This window comes from Aedes aegypti, unplaced genomic scaffold (assembly GCF_002204515.2).
Source record: "Aedes aegypti strain LVP_AGWG unplaced genomic scaffold, AaegL5.0 Primary Assembly AGWG_AaegL5_hic_scaff_968_PBJ_arrow, whole genome shotgun sequence".
Lineage (NCBI taxonomy): Eukaryota > Metazoa > Arthropoda > Insecta > Diptera > Culicidae > Aedes > Aedes aegypti.
Window position 1 is genome coordinate 2532 of NW_018736676.1, and position 11614 is coordinate 14145.

The window sequence follows — 11614 nt, forward strand, 5'->3', positions numbered from 1 at the left end:
GGTCAAAAATGGTAATTTTTAACGTTATGAAACCCTTAATATCATAATAATATCAAATTGAGGTGTTGTTAATACCTGGACTACTGAACAATATTTAATTACAGTAGAAACCGAAATATGACATGCTAAAGATTGGTGCTTGTTATGTTTCCTACTCGTATCCAACAGTTTTTTCAAATGTATAATTTACACCGTTTTTTTTTTTGTCAGAAGCGAAACAGACTGAACATTTCTTTCACTAGACACGTTGACTGATAGAAAACTCGTTTAACAAAAAGTTCCATCTGACTGGACTGGGAATCCGATAATCTATGTCCCACTTTATTTACTATGTTTGTGCAAGTATGTCAAGCACGTGTTAACCATCCCGTTGAAAGTGAATCATATGGTATAAAACTCATAAAACTGCAACCAACTATCTCAACCGGCACTGGAAGCAAACTGCCACCAATGCCTTTTCTTTGGGTGATACCGCTTTGTGACCCATTTAACAGAACAACATTGCTAGCCAGTCCAGTAGTCAGCTAGAGGTAGTTCAATGGTCGCGTGCGTGCGTAAATATGCGATGCGCGCAAGTATGTGATGAGTCGCATAAAAAACACAGGTAGGTACGATGGACGACGACGTCTTTCGTCGATGGAGAAGCGCTTTAACGACCGCAAAATTGTGTGCGCGAAATTGCCGCAAATGGGCGGCTCTCTTGCCATTGACCGTCGGTGACTGGAGGTTTGTGCTCTGCTGGGTGCCCGAGATGAAGACATTACAAATGTACCATAGAGTCTATAGTTCAAGCTTGAAATAAGTTTATTTGGTTACTTCGTCAAATTGAAGATCATGTAAATTTTCATTAATAAATCAATGTCTGATTATGAGTAGCAAAATACAATGCTATTTAAAATATAAATCGCAGCGTATGCTACTTTTCATACAATAATATTAAGTGAATAATAGATATACTGTACCTCCGTTCTCTAAAGACTGACCAACATAGGTAAAAAAGATTCATGTAAAATTTAACGTTAGGGTAGAAGCACCGGTTTTGGTCATACGCCAGTTGTAGCCATAGGGGATTATACACCGTTTTACATAGCCAATCAGCATGAAACCTTTTGTGTTCAGTAGATCACATTCACATGATAGAGCTACATTCATTTACTTGTCCAAATTGATTCAAAACATGAAAAAGTAATTAATTTCCCTTATAGTTTTATCTCCCTTACACCTAATTTGGCCAGGGCACTCCTAATTTGGCCACTCTCATGAGAAATCAATGCGATTGGCCAATTTAGGAACCGAAGTTAAATCTCTGGCCGCAACTGGTTCCATTGGCCTATATTGACCAACGGGATTTTCAAAGCGAAAAAATGGTTTTAGCTCAGTTCTGATATTTTACACACATAATATGGATCGAAAGCTTGCATTTGACATGTTTGTACTATAAATACGGCTTCCCATTTAATTTTTATCGACATTTTCTCTTAGGCTGGCCAAAACCGGTGCTTTTACCCTAGTTAAAAATTTCGTTAACAAATGCAACATCGATTTTTTCTAGAAATGCGTTAGAAACTCGTTCTGAAACAGAATACCTCCTGAACTGAAAAAAGTATTAGCAATTGAACAAGTCACATCGATATGAATTTTGCCAAGAATTTCCCAATGAATTCAACCAATTTTTCTTTCTAGAAATTCCCACTTAGTATTCCAATGAGGTTATTCTACGAATTCTGTTATAGATTGCTTCATATACTTTTTGAAAAACTTAGGTTTCTCAAGAATTATCTACTAAAATTCCGTTGAAGATCATCCAGACTCAAACTAACTCTGTAAGAAATCCGATTGTATTGAAAATGAAAACAAGTTTGTACATATATTATGCCTTTTGACCATAATACCTTTGGAAAAATTCTATACGGATTTCCTGAACACCTGGTATCAATATGGAGGCATCCATGGAGAAATCTCCGAAAAAGGCCACTAAAAAGACATGAAAAATCTGATATTCGTACATACGTACATTTAGGGGCCTTCCTTTGCCGAGTGGTTAGAGTCCGCGGCTACAAAGCAAAGCCATGCTGAAGGTGTCTGGGCTCGGTTCCTGGACGATCCAGGATATTTTCGTAATGGAAATTTCCTTGACTTCCCTGGGCGAAAATGGCAATTTGGCAAAGAAAGCTCTCAGTTGATTACTGCGGAAGTGCTCATAAGAACACTAAGCTGAGAAGCCGGCTCTGTCCCAGTGAGGACGTTAATGCCAAGAAGAAGAAGAACATACGAATTTAAATTTGAGCTACTTTGAGATGTTTTTGGGTTTTCGGCTTTCAGTCTCTAGGGATCATAAACGGATTTCCGTTCTACACCTGACGTTTCGGTCACATTTATTGTGCCACGGTGTGCCAGAAACCGTCATTAACGCAAAAAAATGTCCAAGAATTTGGCACCTACCATACGAAAAATATAGTATTCAAGCATCTTCTCCGTGAATTTGAAAATATTTTAACGAGGGAATCGAAAGTTATCGTGATTTGATGGTTCAAACAGTTCAATGTTTTGCAAGGGATATTTACATACTTCACAATTTTCCCCACCAGTGCATCATTATTAATTTGTAAACTAGCCAAGTAACCATCAGCTTTGCATTAAGCATTCAAAACATATGATATCTAAGCATCTTTTCTGAAAATTTGAGATGATTTCTTCGAGGAAATCAAAAGTTACAATGGTTTGTATAGTTACCATTATTTCTATGAAGTTTAAAAAAGAGCTTTTTTTAAGGCTTTGCTATTAAAGTACATAATTTACAAATAAAAATGTTTATAGGATTGACACTCGGCATTCAAAATATATAGTTGACTAATATCTTCAGAGTTAGTTTGAGAAATCTTTATCAAAAGAAAACATAACAAGAGTACTTTGAAGCTTTGGTAAAGCGAATTTTGAATATTTTTAATTAGCTCGTTCAATGTTTTTACCATTACTAAAGCCAACAAATCCTTGTTAATATGTTAATCAATGTGATTAAAGAGCGTGATTGACCGCCCACTGCTGCTTCTTTGTTATTACAAGACCAACTATCCTTGCACAAGGAACCGATGGATGCTACTTAGGATTTGTTGCCCAGTGTGTAAGTAATGGAATTTTTATTCCCTGTAATAAGCAATATTGGCGCCGTCTGCGTCCTAATACAAGTCAATGGTTATGGAATAAATATTACGTGTTGCCATCTCTGAGGAAGCCGTTAGAGTCCTCTGCACTTCCACAAGAAATCATTGGGAGTTTGGAAAATGGAATGGGGTTATATTACAGGATTCGTCTTGGTAAACAAAACGCATAATTACAAGAGTCCTAGAGATCATCGTATCATATTTACTGGTTACACCTCTCTCCAAACATAATAAAGTCAACAAAATAATAAATGAAATATAATAAAAAGTTATTCCTTCATATGTATAAAACTTGACTGACTCAATATGATGACTTTGATGACGAATCATTCAAAGATTCGATGATGCGAATCACGCAACATCAATATGAAACGTAATCTATCAGTATCTAAAGGAAAAGTCGATACCTATAGTATCTAACAATTCAAAGATCTTGTGTTATTATGTAAAACTAAACCGAATATGAGACTTGTTGCATTTTAATATTTCAAAGCTTGAAACAAGGTTTATTTCGACAATAACCGAATACGATTACGTACTATTTTTTGAACAAATATATAAACTTATCCCCTCCGTTGTCCAAATAAATTCTTAACAATCACAACGAAGCACTGCCTTTTTTGAATGAAAGATACAAGTTCAATACAAATCTGTTAATTTAATTTGTGTGGCAAAGATAAAATGCATGTTGCGAACATTATTTTAGACGATTGAAAAACAAATCTTAAAGACAGGTCCAAAACTAAAAAGTACTCCAGTTATGTCGTCTTTTGATAAAGTTCTATCAAACTAGCTGCGAAGATGCTTGACTATCATATTTTTTGAATACCGAGTGTCAGTCCTATAAACATTTTTATTTGTAAATTATGGACTTTAATAAAGCAAAGCCTTATATATAAGCTCTTATTTAAACTTCAAAGAAATAATGGCAAATATACAAATCATTGTAACTTTTGATTTTCTCGAAAAAATCATCTCAAATTTTCAGAGAAGATTCTTCGACATCATATGTTTTGAATGCTTAATGCATAGCTGATGGTTACTTGGCTAGTTTACAAATTAATAATGATGCACTGGTGGGGAAAATTGTGAAGTATGTAAAAATCCCTTCCAAAACAGCTCAAAACCTTCAAATCACGATAACTTTCGATTCCCTCGTTAAAATATTTTCAAATTCACGGAGAAGATGTTTGAATACTATATCTTTCGTATGGTATGTGCCAAATTCTTGGACATTTTTTTGCGTTAATAACGTTTTCTGGCACACCGTGCGTGCCTTTTTCGAAGGATAGACAACGATCACTCGCAATAAGTAATTTTTTTTGTCATCGGTCACTTTAATATGTAACCGGACGTCCGAACGTGCTTTCCGGTAAGATTAGCGGATGGCTTGAGCGCCACTCCGGTTGGAGACCATCCACCTGTTTTCAGGGTTGCCCGGCCTAAGACCTCTCAAGGGAAAGGGTTTTGGGGTCCAATAGTGGAAGGAAAGCACGAAGCACGGTTGGCTACGTTGTTGCGACAAGAAGACTCCTCTTTAGATTACCCTAGACTGTTAGTCCGAGAAAAGAAAACCTAGCCGATAGTCCAGACTACGTTTGCACCTATTCTCATCACTGGCTGGCTGTACACGTAAACCTCAAACTGAACCCGAAAGACTAGAGAGTGTTCCTTGGTTGGATTCGGAGCCAACCTCCCCAGTAAAATAAAGTAAATTAACAAGGAACTACTAAACGAACCCGAGTGACATGAAACCTCCCCTACATTACCTCTTCTCGTTCACTAATAACTTCAACACAGGTCGGTTTGTCTGTGGTACTCTAATGAATTTATTCCAAACATAACGCAACTTCATTATTCGAGTTCATTTCTATATTTAGTTCTTAGGCCTACTTTACCGACATTCTCTCTTCCTTTCTTACTCTAGCTATTTACAAATTCATTTCCATTTCATCTTCTACCTCTCTATCTACTATCTCTTCACGTGCTCTTGTGCGGTGTGGGCATTCACATTGGGGGAACGGCTAGCGTCCGACAAAAAAGCTTAGCCGCCGCCACGCGTCTCCAACCATCAATCGGGAGCGGGCAAAAAAATCTCTACACCATGCGCATGGGACTTTCACTGATTTGCATGCATTTACTTACGGTACCATATCAGCAGGACGAAAGTGGGTGGTCGCCGGACGACGACGCTGGGGTCTTGTTGGTGTGATTGGGGCGCTGCTGATCGGTGGGTGGCTTGATCCGTGTCGACGGTTACGGCATCGGTTGACACTGATCGCTCGTTCAACGGGTGGTATGGTGGGTTGACGCTTACTTACGGCCCATCTCTGCGATGTCCGTCCTCTTCAAAGCGCGCGCGATGCGCACTCCTGCCGACTTCTACGCCTCACTGCTTCATGCGCCGACGGCGCCTCACCGACGATTTGTGGGCTTCAACGGGGTACTGCCGTTGTACTTACGGTCGTCACCGAAACGGGAAACGCTGGTTGCTGGCTCCACTGACTCTTGATGAAAACGATTGTTGCGCTGGCCCTGTCCGGGGCGCGAAATTGACGGACGCGGCCCCCTTCCGGCCACGTGTACCACCGGGCTTCTTCGAAGCTGCAGAGTGGGGTCAGGAATAGTCTCCTAAACACTATTGTGAGGTGGCGGGCTTGGCACGCTTGCCACAAATCTAGTAGAGAAATGCCACCGTATTAAACATACCAATTATAACACCACACAGCACGTGATTACCTTTTGCCAAAATACACTCGCACACTTATACTATCGCACGTTCAATCTAACTACGCTTAATCCACGCTTTCTAATTAGCTATTCTAGGAAGAGAAATCGAACTTGAATAAATAATTTCAGAGAAACTCCATGTCACTGTTCACACCTATTATATCACCTCACGACGCGGAACTAACTTGGACTACTCCTGCCTCTTCCACTGTACAGATCAAAGTGAACATGTAACAATCAGAAACCCTCAGATAAGGTGCGATTATTCTGAAAGTCTTCGCTACCGGAATTGACCTCCCGAGTCTCTAAATTGCCTTTGCCCCGACTAACAGTCTATTGTGGCAAAGAGAAAGATCATTCGGGTTGCAACGAATGTCACCAACCGAGCCTAACCGAAATTCTCTCAATTACGAGCCAAAAGGTCAATAAATCCTGAAAAGGGTTTCCCAGAGGTCGATGGCCACCAACCGACGCTACTTTGTTATCGCCACGCTGGCTGGAAGCATATGCAATATGCTCCCAATTTCCTATGGTACTCATCGGCTTATAGTTGGAGAGTTCGCTTCTGCTCGTTTCCGTGAGCGTGCATTTGTTTTATAGCCAGAAGAGCTTTTATGGGGAAACCAAATTGCGGTGTATGTGACGGGGAAACTTTAATACAAATTCAATATATCAATTCATTTACTTAAGCTAAATTTATATTTACATAATTACAAACAATGTATCGAACTGAAAGTTCGTTACAAATATCAAACATCGGTCATGGAATAATTCTCAAAATAATTCCAACGGCAGAATTTTATTTGATGAGTGCTCTTCAGGATATTTCTCAATTCAATAGCCCTACGTGTGTTTACTCTTCTAGGAATCGATCTACGACTGATATGGTCTTAACCGACTCTAGTCATCTTTGTAGCCAATTAGTTACTCATGCTGATTTTGATTCTGATCATGTCCCTTTTACATTTCAAAAATCCCATGAAGCGATTCTCAATCCTATCAGCTCCACTTTCACTACTAAACTAAACTAGATATTGACAATGCTCTTGAAACTTTAAAAAATTCCATTGTTGAAGCCAAGAGCATTGCAATTCCAAAATGTGAAGTAAAATTTGAATCCGTGATTATAGACAAATGATCTTAAACTCTTGATCCGTCTTAAATACGTGAGGAGAAGGCAATTTCAACGCACTCGCGATCCTGCTATGAAAATTATATGGCAGGATTTACAGAAGAGACGTTTACACAATTAAGAAACAAAAATTTTGAAAATAAAATTTCTCAATTGGACCCTGACTTTAAGCCCTTTTGGAAATTATCTAAAATTTTGAAAGAAAAAACTCAGAAGCCAATACCGGCATTGAAGGAGGAAAATAATTCATTACTAACTAATTGCGAAAAAGCTCAAAAACTTGCTACGCAGTTTGAAACTGCGCACAATTTTAATTTAGGATTTACTAGTCCAATTGAAAATCAAGTTACTCAGGACTTCGAAAATATTCTCAATCAAGAGAACGTTTTCGAAAATGCCTGGAAGACTGATTTGGAAGAAGTGAGAACTATTATTAAAAAAAAAATAAAAAAATATGAAAGCTCCTGGCGATGATGGAATTTTCTACATCCTCATCAAGAAACTTCCAGAAAGTAGCTTATCATTTTTAGTTGATATATTTAACAAATGTTTTCAATAAGCATATTTTCCTGACAAATGGAAAAATGCTAAGGTTGTTCCAATTTTAAAACCAGACAAAAATCCTGCAGAAGCTTCTAGCTATCGTCCAATCAGTTTGCTTTCCTCCATCAGTAAACTTTTTGAAAAGGTTATTTTGAACAGAATGATGGCCCACATCAACGAAAATTCAATTTTTGCCAATGAACAGTTCGGACTCCGCCATGGACATTCGACCACTCATCAACTCTTACGTGTAACAAATTTGATCCGTTCCAACAAATCTGAAGGCTATTCTACTGGTATTGCTCTTCTAGACATAGAAAAAGCATTCGACAGTGTTTGGCATGAAGGTTTGATTGTAAAATTAAAAAAACTTTATTTTTTCAACATACATTGTTAGAATAATTCAAAGTTATCTGTCAAATCGTACACTTCAGGTTAATTATCAGAACTCCAGATCTGAAAGACTTCCTGTAAGAGCTGGTGTTCCCCAAGGCAGCATTTTGGGACCAATATTATACAATATTTTCGCATCTGACTTAACTGAGTTACCTCAGGGATGTCAAAAATCCTTGTGTGCGGATGACACAGACCTCTCCGCCAAAGGACGAAGTCTGCGTGTCATTTGTAGTCGATTGCTAAAAAGTTTGGATATTTTTTCTTCATACTTGCAAAAATGGAAGATTTCTCCTTCTTCTTCTTCTTTCTGGCGTTACGTCCCAACTGGGACAAAGCCTGCTTCTCAGATTAGTGTTCTTATGAGCACTTTCACAGTTATTAACTGAGAGCTTTCTTTGCCGATTGACAATTTTTGCATGTGTATATCGTGTGGCAGGTACGATGATACTCTATGCCCTGGGAATCGAGAGAATTTCATTTACGAAAAGATCCTCGACCAGCGGGATTCGAACCCACGACCCTCAGCATGGTCATGCTGAATAGCTGCGCGTTTACCGCTACGGCTATCTGGGCCCCAGAAGATTTCTCCTAATGCTTCCAAAACTCAACTTATAATATTCCCACATAAACCAAAAGCTCTTTATTTGAAACCTTCAAGAAGACGTGTTGTCACGATGAGAGGGGTTCCAATAAATTGATCAGATGAAGTTAAGTATCTAGGGCTCATGCTAGATAAGAATTTAACTTTCAAAAATCACAATGAGTGCATTCAAGCCAAATGTAACAAATATGTAAAATGTCTCTATCCACTTATTAATAGAAAATCAAAATTTTGTCTTAAGAACAAGCTTTTGATATTCAATCAAATTTTCAGGCCAGCCATGTTGTATGCTGTACCAATATGGACTAGCTGTTGTAATACCAGGAAGAAAGCTCTGCAAATAAAATTTTGAAAATGATTCTGAGGCTTCTTCCCTGGTATAGTACCAACGAGTTATATAGAATATCCAATGTTGAAACATTGGAACAAATGTCAAATAAAATAATCAATAATTTCAGGTAATATGTTGTTAACAAAATGTTAATTAAATCCTAAATTTGTTTTACCAAATTAGGATGATAGTGTTGTCTAATAACACAGAACACCTATATATAAGAAATAATGAATGTAATGTTTGGAATGATACTAATAAATAAATTAAAAAAAAAAAGAAAACGATGCGCGCGCTTCTGGTTGTGAGGTTTGCAACATAGCGAATTTGAAATGCTCGTTGATTGAGTGGGCGATGGAAAACACGCCAATGTTACGTGTGTTTGTCTGTGCTTCTACCCTATAAATTCAAAAATATTGGAGTTTCTTAGATTCTTTCAAATTGTTATCGTGCAAAACTTAAACCACAAATCTTTTATTACTTCGTAGGGGAAGATTCACCAGTACCGAACAACGTCGAAAAATTGAGAAATCATGGTGCTATTAAGATGGTGTACCAGAAGAAAAGGAAACTTTTATAGAGAGTAATGTTTGCGTAGTACATAATTAAAATTTGCACATATTTTTGAACAATCAGAGATGTTTGAAAACCGATTAAAAGTTGACGTATTACCTTAAATTTAAACGTAATGATCAAATTACTGCTTGCTTTGTTCCAGACAGCTTTCTTTGTTACATGATATATACTCCCGTGCATAAGTTTGGGTTCACTCCTTAAAAACAGCAAAAGTGTTCAGTCCATATCTATGTGATTACACGTCCAATTGAAACTCTCGAAGCCGCATTCGAAAGGCAAAGAGTTATTCTTACTTCGTATGTATTTTTCCAAAAACATTCTTTGAACTTTGTATACTAAATTTTTACTTAAAGTTGTGACATTTTTCAAAAAACACACTGAAGAGACCCCACGAAATTTTGGCGGAAAAATCTGGAAAGTTTTCAAAATCAATGAAAGAGTCAGTCAAGTCATCGTGCAAAAGTTTGGGTTCGCCCCTCAGTATGGTGTATCGTGCAAAAGTTTGGGATCTCTTCAAAGAATATAAAATTACGATTCTAATGACACTTTGATTTAACATTTTGGTCGATCCAAAGCTGAGGAAATTAGATATGATTTTTAATTGTGTTTTGAAAAATGTCACAACTTTAAGTAAAAATTTAGTATAAAAAAATCAAAAAATGTTTTTGGAAAAATACATACGAAGTAAGAATAACTCTTAACTCAGAGATATGGACAGAACACTTTTGTATATTTTTTTGGGGGTGAACCCAAACTTTTGCACGGGAGTGTATATGTTTTTTTTTGCGCCAGTGTCTCAATATACATTTTTGCATTTTCTCATCGTATAAGGCTGTTTTTCATCACGCCAGTCTGTCATGAAACGGCCTACTTTCCTGCACTGGAGTATGCAGTGCGGGAAAAGTCATTACATTACGCGACTGAAACCAGTGCTGTAATGATTCATTACGCAACGATTTCTCATTACGCAACTGTTTTGAGTTGCGCAATGAATCATTACCCAACAATTTTTCAAAAATTGTGAAATAATGGTGAATGCTTCCGATGTAATTTCTGATACCCTCAAGTAATCTTCAACGAAATTGCAAAAAATGTTGTACGTAACTCGTTGCAGAACTCGATTTTTACAGCACTCGTCGTAATTATCCTACTTGGATAAATTTACGACACGTGCTATAAAAATCATCATTCTGCAACTTGTTCCGTAAACTACTACTATCTTACATGGATTCCGTCAATCATGGTATCATATACCGTTTTGATTCATACTACGGACACTTAAGGCCTCAATAAAGTCTAACTTATCAGAAAGCATAAAAATAAACCATTCTGTATGATTCCTCCACGTTATCAAGCCTTCACATAACACTTAACTTTCGAATGGTGGATGAAGATTTTGATTCTGATTTAAAATAAATAGAAATTTGTGAACTTTCATTAATTAATAATTATTATTCCGGACGCTTTCTCACTTTTGCCTCATATTCCGGACACTTTGATTCTTATTCTGGAAAGCTCATGAAAATCATAAACGGAAGAGTCAAATTATCAGTTGAAATCGTCAAACCACTTAAGAGACGTCTAAGGTAGTTGAGAATTATGAATTTGCATAGATATCTATGGAAAATGCCTATTAAAACAAGCCTAGAAAGTGAGAATTTTTGAGCGACAAAAATTGGAACATTTCGAATTAATAGAGTGTCCGGAATTTGAAGCTGTCCGTAATATGAATCAGACCGGTATGCAATAAATGAAAATTCAGAGCAACACGCAAAATGTGTTATTTTTCATCACATTTGAAATAAGTTTTTTGATGGACGTGTTGCAGACTCAATAAAACTCAAATTACTTTTGTAAATGTTGCAAATGCTTTGAATTGGCTATTAAATACTATTCCTGAATTAAATGCATTCCATGATGAACACATTTACAAAATTCGAGGCATTTCCAGATTGTGTCCGGTATTGGGTGCCTCCTTATCAAATTGGTCACTTTGGTATTAAAATTCATCTTCAAATGCAATGTGTTTTAAAAGGGGTCAAACAGTGCTGCCAGGATTTCTTTCTCATGCGCTGAAAAAATACGTACTGAGAACTTTTGCCCCAAATTACTCTAATTGCTTCTGCTTTCTTTTTTTAAGGAAC